Below are 17671 nucleotides of genomic sequence, written 5' to 3'. Positions count from 1 at the left end.
CCCGAATAGGAATATACATTTTATGACAAAAGAGAAGAACAATTAATTGCCAATACTCGGTCCAGCGAGGAACATTTGTGCGACCAAAAAAAAAAAAAAAAAACGTATCCCAACTAAGCATAAACTGGAGCAACTGCTCTGGGGGTTGGCTAGTCGTGCCGGAGGTACTGGATTACCTAAATCAAGCATAGCAAAAAGTGAAACGTACTTTCCCTCGAGGCGTTAGAGGAAAGAGACAGTGGCAAAAATATACCACAAAAGACACAGCACGAGTCATTGATACAATATGTGGGTTTAGAGAAGCCAAGGAGATCAAAGCTGTCAGCTGGCCTCCTCTGATAAAACGCTTAACTTCTGGAGTGTACATGGCGATGATAGGGAGGTCAAGTTACAGTGTGTGATGTTTGTGGCATCAATGTGGGGAAGAGAACCATGCTAATGTTGGAGTCAGAGTCCGAGGCTGACTGCTGGATGAGCTAGGTGGAGGCTGCAGAGGTCGTTGTTGCTTGGCTGAAGTCTTGGTGGCTATCACTTGCAATGCCTGTTGAGGAGAGGGGCAGCTCGGGATGGAGGCTGAGAGTTCCCCACGGCGACGTTGTGAGGTATGTTGTGAGGGGGTGAATGGAGACACTGAATCCTGGGGTGGGCAGGAAAAATCCTGGGATGTCACTCTAGTAGCAGCCAGTGTCAGCGTGCTGTAATAATAAGTAAGGAAGGTTATTACAGGAATGTCTGAGCCTCCGGACGGAAAGGGGAAGAACACAAGCGTGCTGTGGGCCTGTCCTCCTTTGTCTGAGGTATCATTTTACCAGGTGTGCAGGCCCTATGCGGGTGGTGGGAGGGCAAGGCAGCCAGACAGGTCAATACCCCAGACCCAAGGTGGTGCAGACTTCCCAGGGTGGCAAGCAGTCGTGTAGGAGCCCCCTCTCATCGTGAGGTGGTGGCTCCAGTGTGACAGGCCCAGGTTCGATAAACAGGTGCAATCGTGCTTGGTGGCCATTATGTATGTCAAGGCTTTATTTTCACATGGAGGTTGGGGGAGAGGGGATGCAAGGGGCCCAAAAGTCATGATGGGAAGACTCTGGGGATGGTCTGTCACAGTTTGATGCATTGGAGGCAATGTAGGTACTGCTGGGAGCTTATGGGTTGGGAGACTTAGGCCGCATCCCCTCCTTGACAATGTCTGTAGTGAGCTGTGATCTTCAGCTGCAAGTCTGATGGGACCCAACAGTGAAATGGCAGCAGGGGGTCTGGTCTTTGCTGTAGTATGCCTCTGCTGTGGGGTGTCTGATAAGCCACTATAGTGGCTGCAGGGAGCTGGAGCTTGTATAGGTGTACCGAGTGGGTCTGTTCACTGGGGTCAGCAGGTCAAAGGGCCTCCTCTTCACGGGCAACATGGGGAGAGCTGGCAGGCAACAATGGGCTTTCAGACCTCAGGCGCTCCCCCTGACATCGTAGCACTGCACCTAGCTCACTGTCCAGTTGTAGGACAGAGTGGCACAAGGCCCGTCGAAAAGCATCTCTGGGACCCTCCTGCATTACCACCCAGCTCGCACCAATGCACCAGCTCCGACAGAAGCCACGGCCTCTGAACAGAGCAGTCTGGGTCCAGAGGTCAAAGGGTGCTCTGGGGAGGACGCACCTCGGTCTGCTAAGCGGGATCCAGTCCTCAGAGATAGGAGTGGGAGGGGGCCCTTGGATGTTTTCAGGACCAGGCTGCATTGGTCGGCCAGCTGCACAATCCTCATGCCAACAGTTGACAACCTGAACACGCCAGTGCTTAATTTGTAAATAAAAAGGTGCCGGTGCTCAAAGCTCTCCTCTGAAACACGCGGTTGCTGCAATTAAATGTGCGAACACGGAATACCGAGGAAGAGTAACCCTGAAGACATCTCTGGCCTCTTTCATCTATATGCTGACACACCCTGCCCCTCCAGCTCACTCCTGCAGCTTTCTGCTTTCTAACTTTGTGACTTTTTTTCTTCACTTTTCTCTTCCTCCATCTTTCCCATATGTGTCTTTTGCTACATGAGCTCGCAGCGAATGCTTGAGGCAGAAGAATAAGCCCCGGCCCACAAAAATAAGTGCTGGTGCTCAGCACAGGAAACAACAAGCACAAATTAAGCACTGGAACACAACCTCATTAGCCGCCTGAGCAGTCGTCGAACACTCCTCCAGCTTTTTTTAAGTTTATTGTGGCGAGGATGGCAGAGGATGTTAAATTTTCCTTGGCGCCCCATGGGAGCTCTAAGGGAGTCCACCAGCCAATACAAAGTGATCTACGTTTCCATAAAGCAACTTAAACATTAGGATTGGTCGCCTAAGCACTACCTTTATCACGTCTGACTTTGTATGTGCATTGCAGTCAACAGCTCCAATTAGCTCATTTTCGCAACTTAATTTCATTGAACAATTGTAATTAGGCCTGCAGATGTACAGTAATCATATGTTATGAGGTGTGCTGAGAGAGACATTTACCTGGCCATTACTGCATTGTCAGAAAAAGCTTTATAATTAACAAGACCTTCAATGATGCCTATAAATTATGACTGCTGGCACTCTGGAGCACAGCTTCAGTTCAAAATTATTTTTAAAAATATGCACTCTCTTTCTCTCTTTATATTTAAACATCATAGGTGTTGATCAACTTTGGAATGCTTTATTTTTTAAATTTAACTTTTAATCAGTAGGACAAGGCCTGTGTCCACAACTGGGCACAGTAGTCTTCTTGACCCAGCTCTTTGTATGCCCAAGATAATGCAATGCCTTCAGGAAGCCACTATGCCGTCGCACTATTATTTCATGTTTTAAAGCAGGTGACTGCAAAATGGTCACAATTGTGGAGAAAACTCCCCAGGAGGTGGTGAGGCCATGATCTTCTGAACCGGGTTCCAGGTGGAACCAAAGACCAAGGGGGTGATACTTGAAGGGAAACTATTAGGGACAATAACAATGACTAAGAGGTGATGAACCTGCCAAAAAAAAATACAACTGCATTGCGATGTAGCTTCATGGAAGAGAATCAGCCTTTTTTAGAGGAACATAGGAACTGGAAAACAATTCCATAGCTTGCCTCCAGCCTAGACAGACAACAGCACCAAAGAACCTAGGCATAGCCATCTTGGAGTGGGCTAGAGTTCAAATTAAAAACTGAACTAGATCTGGATCTAAGGACTGTATTTAAAAAGGTGCCTGCAGGCCTTCACAAAATAAATGAGCCTTCTTCCATTTCTATAAAGAGAAAATCAGGATGTTGTAGGAGAGAAGCTTCCAGACTGCCCCTCCCTCGTCACCCAGAAGCAACGCCACAGTGAGACAGAGCACCTGCAGAGGAGGGCTGCCTTCAGTACGCCAAGTTAACCAGAGCCGAAGGGAAAGAGGTGCCCACGTTTCCTGAAGATTGAAGGTAAGTGGGGCCAGGCAGAACACTTCTTCCTGCAGCTGCCAAATGCCACATGCACATCATGGGTCTACAAGGGCATGATCTACTCTGTGAGACCGAAAGACCCTGTAGACTCCACCCACAGGGAGATGCATCCTCACATATAATTACTGCTACAGTATGGAGTAATGCTTCTAGGAAGAACTCTCCTAATCAAGTCCCTTGACTTTCCATTTTCTTAATGAGACCTTGGTTAGTACAGTCTAAATCCAGCAGAAATTTGAGAGAAGACTAAATCACCCTATATTTCTCTAAGACTTAAACAACTTTCTCACTGCAGAATGACACTATCCTATAACCATCATGCAGTTTTTCACGGAGACCCTCCAGATCAGCGAGACTGATCCTTCCTAAAGTATTCGATCTCGTGTTTGTCCACCACACATACTCACAAATGGGACTAAGATTTAGAATAAGCTGATGTATACAGATGCTTGGGGCCACAGGTCAAAGCTAGCTGAGCACATGCTGGGTGACTTTCCCTCTCTCTCACTAGAACTTCACCTATGATTTCCATAATTTGTTTATGAGTTCCATCAATTGGCGTGCTGGTCTTCCAAAACATATTGTCATGCTTTCTTGCCTAGCCCAAGAAGCACAGCATTGTGAAGGGTCAATTTAATTTTCAACATTACAGTTTGTTCCCAGTGGAAGAAAGCAGACCCCTGCAGGCTACGCAATCCAGGGAACCACCAGACCTCAAGAGCTACAGCTCCCCCAAATCCGTTGAAGATCCGAGAGTCACAAAACCCAAATGAAATGTTAGTGCACACAGCAAGTGTTGGACGGTCATCACATTTTTTGGGTGGCCTATAATTTGTTGCTATGGCCACACAAGGCGATCCTTATAACAATTTTACCCTACTTTAATTCACACCCACCAGAAATGGTAAATGCTAGCACACCTACATGCATTGTCACTAAATTTTACTTGATTGCCAACGATTTCGCCAATGGTGAACACCAATAAAAAGTAAGGTGTTAAGAACTAGGGATAGTAACTTAAACATTATTTTCATCTGCGCCTACTCCAAAAGGTCATCTTGCAACTCCATTAAATTGCACAACATGTGACAAGTCATCGCAGTCTCCATAACACACAGCCGGTAATCGTAGCAAATAACTGCAGATTTCCAACACCCTGTATTTAGAAGATTGATTACCAGAGGTTTGGCCAGCTGCGGTTTTTTTAGGACTATTTTAACAGGGTGTAGCAGACAGAAAAGTTCCAGTTGGCCGCGAGGACAATGTCAAGTGACCAAAAATGTAATTAAAGCGTCGAAATGGCAAGGACGAAATCACCTCGCAAGCAGATCTAGACATTCTCGGCAGCATAACGCGTGCTGGAGGGAGGTTACCAGTTTTTAAAGCAAAATTGCGCATTTTAGCTTTCTGGCGTTTAAAACAATTCAAATGCAAGTCTCGCGCTTAAAACCATTCAAATGCAATTTAATGCAAATTAATGGGCAAATTAGGTACCATAATTTATCTAATTGTTCCACATAAATGTTTCAGATACGGGCCCATTGGTATGATAATATTGTTTTTTACAGCATATATTTAAAGGCGCTGTTTTCTAGAAATAACTTTCGAGTCAAGAAAAACAACAGGTACTACTTTAGAGAAAAAAACTATACATCTACTAATTTATCTTTCGGTGATGAAAGCGACATTTGTTTTCCACATTCCTTAAATGCCTGTCATTGTGGCTCTTCAATGTTTCCCAATGCTTAGAATTCAAAGTAGTTCAACTCTGACCTGATGAACCGGTTTTCACCATAACAAAATATCAATTTTTCTTTTCCGGATGGATACGTATGCTTAGAATTACAAAGAGGAACCGTCCGAGAGGGCTGGGCTAAACACGAACGGTAGAGTAAATGCTACTATTAAAAGTAAAGCGAAGGTCCTATATGAACATGCCACTTTGGTTTGTGATGGGCAACATAAGGAGTTGCAATAAGTTCATAATGATTTGTATGAAAACGGATTGGTAGAGCGACAGAGCCGCACAAGTGTGGGTTACCTGATATTGCAGGTTAAGTGCACAGTATGGCGGATGTCTTGGAAGTCTAAGTGCTGCGCACCATCTAAAAATGTCCATTTTGTTTGGGGTGCATAGCTTGACCATTGGCATTAAATTGCATAAGAGAAAAATCTGACCCGCTTCCCTCCCTAAAAAGCCTTTGGCATAACCTTAAAAACATGAATTGTTTCCATTAGTGGTTGAAATGGAAAAATATAAGTGCAGACATTCTTTACCAGAGTACCTGCTTGTTTCTGAGAAGTGCTGGTACTCTCCAATTAAAAGTATTACGTTTTTCTTGAGAAGTGCAGGTACTCCAACTGCATATAAAGAAGTCCCAGACAGTACCAGCCCATTCGAAACACTGGTCTTCATTGTTTTCGATATAAAAAAAACATACTTTTAAACGGAGAGAAAGCAATTAAGAATCGTGCTCAGTCTGTAGGTAAACTATCATGTTAACATGTTCATACTTTTCAGACTTTCTTGCAGTCAAACAAAATGCAAAACAAATAAGAACAAACCAAAACCCATTGTTTCACAAATAAGAATGGGGCCGAAACGGAGGTAAAAGGTAGGAACAAATGGGAAGTACAGAGGGAACCACCATAAATTAACTTATAAAAAGATGCCAAGAAATCTAAGCAAATACAGAAAGAAACTATACCGCAGAACACGATTTTCAAAATAAGTCCCATTTGTTTATCACAGTGAAATCACCAACCTCGTACATGCCATGTTTTGAAAATTTAGATGAAACAGGTTAGTAAATCCAACCTTGTGTACAGCCATTTTTTTCATATATAGTTTTGCTGCCACACTTGTACATAAAAAGAGTTTAAAAATCCACACAGAACTGTTATGAAGATTTCACTAAATAGCAATAGGTCTCTACGAAGTTAGGTCTGGCTTTTAAGCTGGACAGCATGGAAATATAGGCATACACAAATACTGGTGATGGTGGAAATAGTGGTGGTGATAATGGTGGTAGCCATGGTGCCACACCTGGTGATGATAGTAGTCATGGTGGTGGTGCACTTATGAGGTAAGCAACTGAATCTCTGACGACTCAATATATTTTTAGATGCAATGCAAGCACTCAATAGGATGGAGAATAATTTATCAAACAGCCAGTTACACAAACAAATAGTAAGACTGCTTTTGTCATATTCTAAAAAGTGTTAGCAATGCATCTTTGAAGACAGCTGAGCAGCTAAGCCAGACCTAAAAATGACTCCTTGGCAGCAACATCCACTAATATTGCCACTGGGGTTTCAAAATGCTCTGTGTTGCATCCACACTTTTCAGTGCCCACATGTACCCTTCAGAAATGAGACAGCTTAGTTTGCTGTGCCACTATCCCTCTTAAACATGAATGTGAAAGGGTGATCACTCTGTTTCCGCCCGCTGGCTCAGCGGGAAACTCCTATTAGGGCCAGCGGGCATTTTTCCAACCTAACAAGTTTGGCGGGCGGCCTTGTAGTGTGGCTCACAGAGTTACACTGTAATTTCTCTGAATAATCAGATGCAGGTTCTTCTCATTCCTCAGAACGGAGGTTCTCTTTCTGGAAAGGGGAGAATTATAACCATATTCTAGAGCAGTTAGCCACCAGAGCCCAACTCCTAGTGTCCATGTCCAGTGTTGGAGAATCAGCGAAGTTATGACGAATTGGCAAAGAGTCATGTTGGCAGTGAGAAAGTAAGTATTAACAGGGCTGTGCATTGCAGAAGTTCACGCTTAGCTTGTGCTTGTGGTGATTGTGAAGCTGGATGGCGTCTTGTGGAGATGTTTTGTGTGAATGCGATGATTTATAAAGAAGTTGAAGAGGTTATCAGGTCTGATGTGGCCTAAAATCCCAGGATAGTTTAAAAGGTGTAGAAGACATATTAAATTATCTGCTCAGAGGTTGTGTTCGTTGTGGGGTGCCGTCAACGACATAGTTAAGATAGGGGTTTACTTTGTGTGAATGTGAGACGATTGGTATAGTGGACCTTAATGCGCAGGGTAAAGCTGTGCTGATCAAGGGGATACCCCGCAGGTCAAGGTTTCATCGTAAGTGTTTGGGAAACTTTCTTATATGTTTGAAACTGTTCATTCTTTAGTGGTGCAGACAAGAGGTTGTTGTATTGCAATTTGTGTGATATTGTGAGCATGTGTGCGTCCAGATTGTAAAGGAGGGGAACTGCTACAAGGAGCGAGATCTATTTCACAGTGGGCTGTGCTGGTAAAGGTTGGTTGGTATGGTACTGTGCCATTATTGGTTGACAACATAATCAGGAGCCACACGGCGGTTGGTGATTGTGTCGGAGTAAAATACTGTTGATACAATACTGTTTTTAGTTGAAATTTCATTGTAATTGTTGGCATTTCATTGCGGAAAATGAAAAGCTTTAAAGAAGTACGAGATTTGTTTAAAAGCTATGTTTATAGCCCCAGTAGAGAGTGTGTAGTGGCACCTTCCGAAGGTACTCCTCCTGGTCATTATATGGAGATGAATGTAGGGCTTCACATGTCTCTGGCTTGGTCAATGGCACGAGATAAAAAAGGTCCATTGAGAGTCCCACAGTATGACACATTTAATTGCAAATTATTGACCATTTGAGGTGGATACTGTAGGAAATGAAACTGGCTCCTAGACCTGAACAATATGAAGCACTTAATGCTTGGGAACGAGCTGTCCATGCAGGGGATTAAAAAAAAATATCAGGGCCAAGCGAAGAAAGCTATACATACTTATGCAGATACTAGATGGGATACTGAGCAGAAGAGGTGGAGAACAGATATGATAGATGGGGTTAAGCTGTATCCGACTTTAACCGCAGGCAGGACCGAAGGAAAATGGGAATAGAAAACAACTCTAAAACAGAAAGAGAAACAACAAAAAGAGTCAGATGGCATAGACACTGTATAGACAGTGACGATTCTGGGGATAGTAACACATCTAGAAGACTATCTGAACTACCACCCCCGTACAATGAAGCTAGAAGTGAGGGTGGGGACAATGGTGCTGAAAGCAGTAGTGCACTTTCCTTTCCTACTGCACTGGCAAGAACGGCTTCCAGTTCTGTGGGACCTATTCCGAATAGTATGCTTTGTAAACCAAGAAGTGAGGGTTTGAAAGTATGTGTCCTAGATGATCTTACTGTGAGTACTGTTAATACCCTTACTGTTCCAGTAACTATTAGTCCGGTAGTTCCTATGTATAAATCAGAAGGTTACGGGAGAAATGCATATAATTTGCCTGTACCCAACAATGTTGGGGGACCGACCAGGGTCCTGAACAGTCCAGGTGCTGGGGAGTTTGTTCCTTTTATTCCAATGCATACAAGTACTCCATGCAGAGCAAGTGCAGATACAACACTGAATATGTCAGGATGTACTTCAATAAGTACTAATTAGGAGATACCCACACATGCTACTCCTGAATGGAAACCACCTCTAAATTTGGGAAATGGTGTTCAGGGAAGTGATTTCAAACCTAAGATTCCTGGCGAAACTAGAACTAATTAGTGTGAAGGAAATAGATGACTGGGTGCAAATATTTGGTGCAAATGCTTCGTCTAAAGAGAGTGGCAGTACAGAAGTGAGCCAGGGAATAATTCCATCAACACAGAGAGAAAGGACTCTGGATGTAGTGAAACTGACAGCAGAACTAAATGCAATGATTGTTGGAAGCCTTGGTCTAGAAAAGTTAGAAGCTTATTAAGAAGTTGAGCTCGCATTTATATGTAGGGATATCACTAAGAAAACAGGCCAAGTTCATGATAGGTTGACTGAATTGCCTCAGAAATAGGAAATAAGACTAAAGCTGTGCAGAGAAGCTATTGTGTGCTTCAGTGAGAAAGACATTGCTGAAATGAAAACTCCAGGATTGAAAACTCAGATTATGGAACTAATTCAGAATATTAGGAACTGGAATTAGATAAATCAGAGATTAAATGGGTGAAAAAGAAAGAAGTAAAGAAACCTTCAGGTGAACTATCTCCAAGTGGAGCAGAGGGAAGTGTTACAAACGTCCCCCTGAGAGAAGTGCCTGGTGGAGGCTATGTACATGTACCGTGGAGTAGAAGTGATCTTGCATCATTTATCTACTAATGATTTCCCAAAATTGCAAGAATAGCCAGTGGAATGGAATAAACAGGTCAAACGGTTTGTGAAAATTTCACAGGTGTTATGAGTCGATTTGAACACACTTTGACACTGGTGTTCCGAGTGATTTGCGTGTGGAATGTAAAATAGCTCTTCGATGACCTGACGCCAGGCAGACTAGAAATGTGACAACCAAGAGTCCGTTACTGCTGGTTATGAAGAAGTATCAGGAGGCCATGGCATTCCTGAAAGGGAAAGTGCCTCCTCGTGTTGATGAACGACTCAAGAACTGAAGGAGTCGATACATGTTTACTATGAGAGATTGTTGCTGGCTTTCAAACAGTGCAATGGTATGGAGGCCTTAGAAACAAAGGATATGGGACATTTTGTATCAAGGTTTGTGATAGGATTGAGGCAAGAAATAAGCCTGATAATTCAGCAGGATTGTGAAAATGTGAAAGGAAAAGCTGATGCTTGCCCAGATGAAAGCAGCCCAGAGAACTAGCCAGATGCCCATAGATGTAAACAATGCAGGCACAATGCAAGGTGTCTATCAGCAGCCACAGAATAAAAAGCAAGGCAGCAGACAAGGAGCCCCAATGGGTCCTGGGACAGAAATGGATGTAAATAGCCTAAAAAGATTAACTCCTAGCCATCTGTGCAATAAGATGTGACACTGGAAGTGGGAATGTCGTTTAAATCCAGCTAATCAGGTCCAAAATGCAGGATTTGTGCCTTCTCAAAATAATAATTCTAACCAGATACAGGGTGTGCAAACACCAAGGAGTCACAATTTTAATGTACCTCAAGCACCAATAATGCAAGTACGTCAACCTCCGATGCCGCAGCAAAAATGCTGTTGGATATTGACAAAATATGAATCAGGGTTTGAGAATGAATGTGAATCTGGCACAAGATAATCATATGTTTCCACAGTATCCCTTGTTTGAGTTAATTGAGAGATATGGCTCCAATCAGTCAGCCTGACGGTGCCTGAGAGGGGAGGAAGACTACATACTTGGCTCAGCCTTAGAGGTCGCCCAGAGTGGACCATTTATAGATAGTGAAGTGGATGGCCGTCCCGTATCACTTCTGGTTGCTACGGGTGCTACTCGTTCTACTCTGAGAACAGTAGAAGCCCAAAACCTGCCCCTCTTGGGAAAAACAATCCAAGTTGTTGGTGTGGAGAATAAACAATTGTCAGCCCAAGAAACTACCCCAGTGTCAGTGAAAATAGGATGGTTTGTGGATAAACACAAGTTCATAGTATGCGACTGCATCCCAGTGAATCTTTTGGGAAAAGATTTGCTCTCCAAGATGAACTGTGTTATCTTCTGTACTCCAGACGTAATAAAAGTGCAAACCCAAGTTGAGAATGCTGCTTTTAAGTTAATGAAACATGAGTCATATAGCATGTTGCTGGTATTGCTAAGTGTGGATGATTTGCCCCCAGACTTGAGAAAGACTGTCAAATGTGAGGTGTGGGATTTTTTGGGACAAGATATCGGACTGATCAAAGGTGTAGAACCTGTCCAAATCACTGTTAAGCCTGATGCTGAATTCCCGAGAGCACCACAATATAACTTGACACCTAAACAATTGCTGGAATAACTCCTGTAATCAAGTTCATGATACAGCAGGCAATTCTGAAAGAGATACTGGGAGGTCTTTGTAACTCTCCTATTATGGGTCTCCAGAAACTAAGTGTGAAATACAGAATTGGGTGGTTCACTGTCACTGACTTGTGTCAGGCCTTTTTTCCAATACCGTTGCATGAAGACAGTCAGTTCCTTTTTGCAATCGGGCTTGGAAAGAGGGTCTTAACATGGTGTTGTGTCCCACATAGGTATGCAGAGTCACTATAGATCTTTAATCAGATTCTAAAGAAAAATCTGGAATCTTAGGTCATACCTTGTAATTCAGCCTTGATCCAGTATATTGAAGACCTGATAGTGGCATTGAATACTCAAGAAGCTTGCAAACAGGACACCACTGCATTATTGAACCACCTAGTTGAAAATGGACAAAGTGTCTCGAGGAAAGTTACAATACTGTCAAAAAGAAGTCCAATACCTTCGCCATCACATTGAAAAAGGAGCAAAAAAAAGGTGTCACAAGAGAGAATCTCAGCCACACTGAAAATGAGCCCGCAACTACACAGAGAGAAGTCATGATGTTTTGGGGAATCGTGGGCTACTCTAGACAGTGAATACCCACCTTTACCCTAGTAGCTAAGCCTTTACAGAGGCTGACACACAAGGATGTGTCTGATCAGGTACCATGGGATAACAATGACCCTGTCGCATTACTAGAGCTGAGAGAATGTCTCTCTCATGCGCCGGCTCTAGGGATGCACAGTTGTAACAAATCTTTTGCACTTTTCTGCAGTGAGAGGGATGGCTGTGCTCACTCGGTGCTGACTCAAATGCATGGAAATGCTATGAGACCAGTGTCGTATTTTCCAGCCACATTAGATCCTGGTGCTTCTGCTTTACCTAGTTGCCTAAAATCTGTAGCAGCAGTTAGCATAAGCATTGAGAGGTGTGAGAAAATTGTTATGGGTTACCCAGAACTGTATACGTGCCCCATTCAGTTGAGCTTTTGCTAACCAGAACCAGGAGACAATATTTGACTAGCAGCTGACTTATTAAGTATGAGCAAACAGCACTGGCTGTAGAGAATGTGACAGTTAAAAATGTTGCTGGTGCTGTGGCTTTGGAGTTGCCTTGAACCCCCAAAGGTGGGCTGCCTATGCCCAGGAGATTGACTGTGTAAGTGCTTTACTTACCTGAGAAACCTAACCAAACTTGCCTCCCCCAGGAACTGTTGATTTTTGCACTAAGTAACCACTTTTAAAATAGCTATTGCCATTTTAACCAAAACTGTGTGTACTACTGTTTTAAATCAAAGTTCTATACTCACCTGTGTGAAGTACCTTGCATTTTATGTACTTACCTCAAATCTTGAATCTTGTGGTTCTAAAATAAAGAAAATATATTTTCTATATAAAACCTATTGGCCTGGAGTTAAGTCTTTGAGTGTGTGTTCCTCATTTATTGCCTGTGTGTGTACAAGTGCTTAACACTACCCTCTGATAAGCCTACTGCTCCACACGCTACCACAAAATAGAGCATTAGTATTATCTAATTTTGCCACTATCAACCTCTAAAGAGATAGTATATATAGAGCCAACTTCCTACAGTGAAGAAACAAGTCAGAAAAACATGTCTGGAGCCTTGATGCCATGGGCCATACCAGGTGATCGTGATTACCACAACTGCTGTGAAGTGTGGAGGTCTCCCCAACTGGGTCCACGCTTCCCATACTCGCAGACTGGGCCCCCCCACAATACAACAGCACCTATTTCAGAAGAGCCAGTGGTAGGAGGAAGGCAACAGGGGCAGGTCAGGCAAGCTGTTGAGGACCCTAATGAACCTGAAACAGCACTTGGTCATGCAGAAGGGGGTCTTGCACAGGCAAAAACTGAGACTGGAAGAGAGCAAAATGAACTTTGTCCTCTGGTGTGGGACTCAGAACAAGACCCTGAAGAAGAGACTAGTGCTGAGAGAAAGCAAATTGAAGCTGGATACTGTTGGCCCAGGAAACAAGAACAGGGAAAATGAGTGTGTCTAGGGAATGAGTGTCACCAATGATTGCTGAAGAAATAGAAAGTTCAGACCTGAGTGAAATGGAAGACAAATGTGTGGTGCTAAGAAGTGCGAGGAGAACAAGAGTGCTTGGTTACAAGTACTCTTCTCCTGAGTGGGCCTACTTTCCAAATGACACAGTCATAGATAAAGAGTTCTGGGAATCTTGAGATCAACGTATTGGTTCAGTTGAACTGTGATGAGCTGAACATAGTGGTTTAATTGCCCATCAAATTTTCACTGTCATTTATAAGCTTGGTCTGTGTAGAAGTTAATGACATCTAAATTGACTGGGACAAGGAACTGATAAAACTACGTAGGCCACAGTACAAGAGGAAGGGTTGTCATTTACAAAAAAACAGAGTAGGGCTAGGAAAGCCTCACAAAGATTTATACATTGCTGCGGAACGAAATTCGAACATTTGAACTCTATTTGCTGTTTGCATTTAGTGAAATCAACTAAGCAATAGTTGCTGTTGCATATGTTTGAAAAAAAAAAGATCTGATTCAAAAGACATAACTGAGCCACATAAGAAAAATCAATGTAGATAGAAGTTTTGTGCTTTATCACTTATTTTTGTAATAGTATTAGTCATGTTGCTTATAGGAGCGTTTTCCCGGCATTGAAGAGAAAGTATCCCATAGTGTTACCCTGCAAACTATTAGTCCTAAGGACAATAATAGCTATATGTTAGATGAGAAAGCATTACACTTAGATGAGCCTAGAGGAGATTATTCAGCAAATGTATATTTTAAATTGCTATATGAATACGTTAATATGATGAACGCAAGGGACTGTTACGTTTGTACAGTTACCTGCTTCTGTGCCAGAAGGTACACATTTCATCATATCCCGGTAACGTTTGGTATTTCGTGCAGTCTGTTAATTATATTTTACAATGAGGGAGTGTTCAATATTATTTCTCAAATTATGACCTTGTGTTGCCAGAAGTCTCTTAGCTTAAGCATTTGAATAAGGATCCTTATTTTAAAGACGCAGAACTTGCAGAGAAAACTTTCTTTCCACTGAATCCGTTAGACAATGCATATGCACATAGACACAATTTGATCTGTTCAATGATGGACAAACAAATTCTTGAATTTAGTTGAAGATCAAAGGAGGGAATTTGAAACCAAATCCCAAAAAAGATAAGGATCTTAAGTCACATCAATGAAAGAGGAGGAGATAGAACATCAAGTGCAAGGGAATTTACCAGCTTTAACTTTAGATGGGCATCAAAAAGGGAGGCTGTTCATGCATATTGATCAGCTCTATATAGATCCGCTGTGCACAGGGAGGAGTGATGTGATTCTGAGCATGTTTTTGATGTCAGAGGAAAGAATGAATTATTTTTAGATGGAAAGGATCCTGTGATCCCTGAAGGTTATTTTATCTGTGGACAGTATGCATATTTTAAGTTGCAGAAAGGATGGCATGGTACGTGTTATCTAGCGATAGTGTTTCCAAAGATCTATCATGCGGAACATCATGAGGATCCTCTGTGGAAGAAGAAGCATAAAACTAAGTGAGGACTTACTGCCTCAGAGATGGCGGGAGATATTTTTGGTGCATTGATTCAATCAGTAGGAGCGATTCTGAATGATCTGAAGATTAGAAAGCCATCTACGACAGTAGATAATTTAGCTACTGGCACAGCCGATGATAAACACAGAGATGGTAGCAATAAGATCAATGGTTTTGCAAAATCATCTTGCACTAGATTTGTTGCTCGCAAAAGAGTGCAGTCTGTTGGATTTTGAAGGTTCAACAATGTTGCACCTATATTCCAGATAAAAGTAAGGACTGGCAGAAGTACAGCCGGAATATGTCAGGGTTGACAAAGGATTCGAAAGAGTTGGAAGTGACCGATGCATGGGAAGCTATTGGTGATGGATTTTCTGCTATATAGGTAGATGGTTTGGTAATCGGGCAAGTTGAGTTGTAAGTTTTGTGTTCAGGACAGTGGTGGTCATTTCAATAGTGGCAATATTTTTGTGGATTGGACACAAAATGTTTCAGTGATGAAAGATACAGAAGGGTCAGACGAGAAAAAGAGCAGAGGTTGAGCTGGAAGATAATAGGCAGTGTCAATATTACAATGACATGAAGCCTCAAGGCGAAAGCTGTTCAAAACAACCATGTTTTAGAGAGTATAATTTGAGAATGAAAAGGGATTTATAATGATTCTAAGTCATCAGAGTGAGGGTTTAGAAAGCGTAGTTGGCTGTGCCACTATGCCTCTTAAACATGAATGTGAAAGGGTGGTCACTTTTCTGGTGGTCACTTGTCTGCATAACGTGAAGAAATGCTGTCATTTAAATGGTGCACTGCAATAGATACAAATAAAGTGCACAGTTGGATATGACGTTTTAAGTAAGCTACATACAATCATAGTGTTGAAAGCATGTTATGTTATAATGTTTTAGAAGTATTATTCCATATACTCATTTGTATTTAAACTATAAGCAAAATAATTCATTTAAACATAAGTATATTTGTGTTTTCATTTGCTTGGCTAGAGTGAAGGCCACAATTATTTTTCTTTGCCTAACCTTCAACATGAGGTTGCTTGTGCATGTTTTTCTACAAGCTGCAGGTGTCAGGATCCGAGGTCCAATTAATGAGGATCCTATTGTTCTTGAGAGATAAGAAGATTTGTGAGAAGTGCGCCAAGCACGGAAGGAGTAACCTGGAACGATGGTTGTAACTTTTCGTACATTCCTGACAATGTGAGGACGTGCAAGGTCAACGTGGAAGGCTTCAGAAGGCAGACTGCCAATTAAATGTGATTTAAAGATCTGTTTATCAGTGAGAGTGTATTTTTCCAATGATGTGAGCTTTTGAAGGACTGGGCTTAAAATGTGTTTTAGCAAGCAAAAGATTCAGATTCCCTTTGTCGTTAGCTGAGAGCAGACCATGCGAAGATGCATCTTTTAGACTTAGATTCTCATTTGTCTTCATGCCACTGCACCTCTCTTAATGGCAATGCCTACAGAAGTTCTGTTTGTGGACTCTTTACCCGGAAACTTTAGTATTAGAATAGTTAAGAACTTAGATTAAATGGTCAAACAGGAGAACTTGATTTTAGAATTTAAATATCAGTCTCAGTTTCTGATTTTTTGCATTATTGCTATTGATATACTTGTCTTTTATATGCTTGTGAAGTTTAATATAGTATCACGCTTTAAATCTCTTTTGGTGATTGTGTACACCTATACCATGGTTTTGAGACTCAAAAAAGTAAGTTTGACTTTGAGTCTGTAATAAAGCCTTTTGTAACTTTAAGATGGTCTCTGAGACTTAATGTGTGGTTCACCGAGTTACACTGTAATTGCTCTGAATGATGTGATGCAGGTTTATATGGGGCCCAGTGCTGGATCACATACATACTGGACATCCTCAAGGTGGGCTGCTGCATGCATACTGTGAAAACCCAGGCTTACATTAGATCATACAGTAAAGCTGGCATGTTTTTATTATTATATATTTCATTGTATTAGTTTTTAAAGCATAGTAAATGAGGACCTTAGAGTGCACCAGGATACAGCAATCTTTATTTGGGCTAGACTACAATGATTCTCTCACCATCACCCTCTAACAGTGTCTCTTATCTCTCCATAGACCCTCTCTTGCCTGTATTTCATTTGTTTTATAGTGCCCCTCTTACCAGCGTAGGGTGTTGTAGCACTTTACATCACATACATACAGAGACAATGAATCATATGTGTGTATATCAATTTATAGAAAATGTTACATAAGACAAAGGTGACTACAAGGTGTAGGATTCACATGTGATCCATACTCTTAGGCAGGAAGTATAAACTCAGGATTCGGAATGTGTAACAGTGGTAAGGGTTGACTTTATTAATAATTTATTTTTACCCAAACAAACCCTTTTTAGCAAAATTAGGATAATCACAGACTGGGGGAAAAACATAGGTTTCTGACCTATAACATGCAGTTTGCTTGCAGCTTTTTGATTGCAGTTCATAGCTCGATGTACTAGATCATGATTGTAACTTATGAACTGCACAGTAACAAAAGGATCTCTATGACAAAAGCAGTATCCCATGAGCATTGCACATAAAATAGTGTTCTGTGATCTGCATAGTAGACGTTCTTTGCAGCAGGCATATTAACCCTCTGCGCTACCTCAGAAGGGTCAAAACTGCTCAAGACAAAGCTAAGCCCGGTCTTCAACAGGTGCATTAAACACCATAGTTATATTGGCACTTTAATTGTTGCCTGAAAACTTTTGAATATACAAGGAACTCTTAGGTGTTTTTAAAACTGCTGCAAAATCGGCCGCCAGAAACAAAAGCGACCCCGCTCTTAGCCTCCCAGCAGAACGCCCAAAGCCGGGTCCAGCCTTGAGCACAACTTATTTTTTTCATATATAGTTTTGTTGAGAAACTTGTACATAAAAGGAGTTTGTTTAAAAATACATTTCATCATGGGTAGTCTT

The 17671-nt window shown here is 42.0% G+C and overlaps 1 protein-coding gene across 10 annotated transcripts in view; it reads right to left on the bottom strand.

The window, feature by feature from the left end:
- Nucleotides 1-17671, bottom strand: part of EML1 (EMAP like 1) — a 752203-nt gene that overhangs the window by 343974 nt on the left and 390558 nt on the right. The window lies entirely within an intron of this gene.

Source organism: Pleurodeles waltl, chromosome 9 (assembly GCF_031143425.1).
Source record: "Pleurodeles waltl isolate 20211129_DDA chromosome 9, aPleWal1.hap1.20221129, whole genome shotgun sequence".
Taxonomy (NCBI): Eukaryota; Metazoa; Chordata; class Amphibia; order Caudata; family Salamandridae; genus Pleurodeles; species Pleurodeles waltl.
The sequence above is the reverse complement of the archived record's forward strand: the minus strand, read 5'-3'. Positions and strand labels throughout refer to the sequence as shown.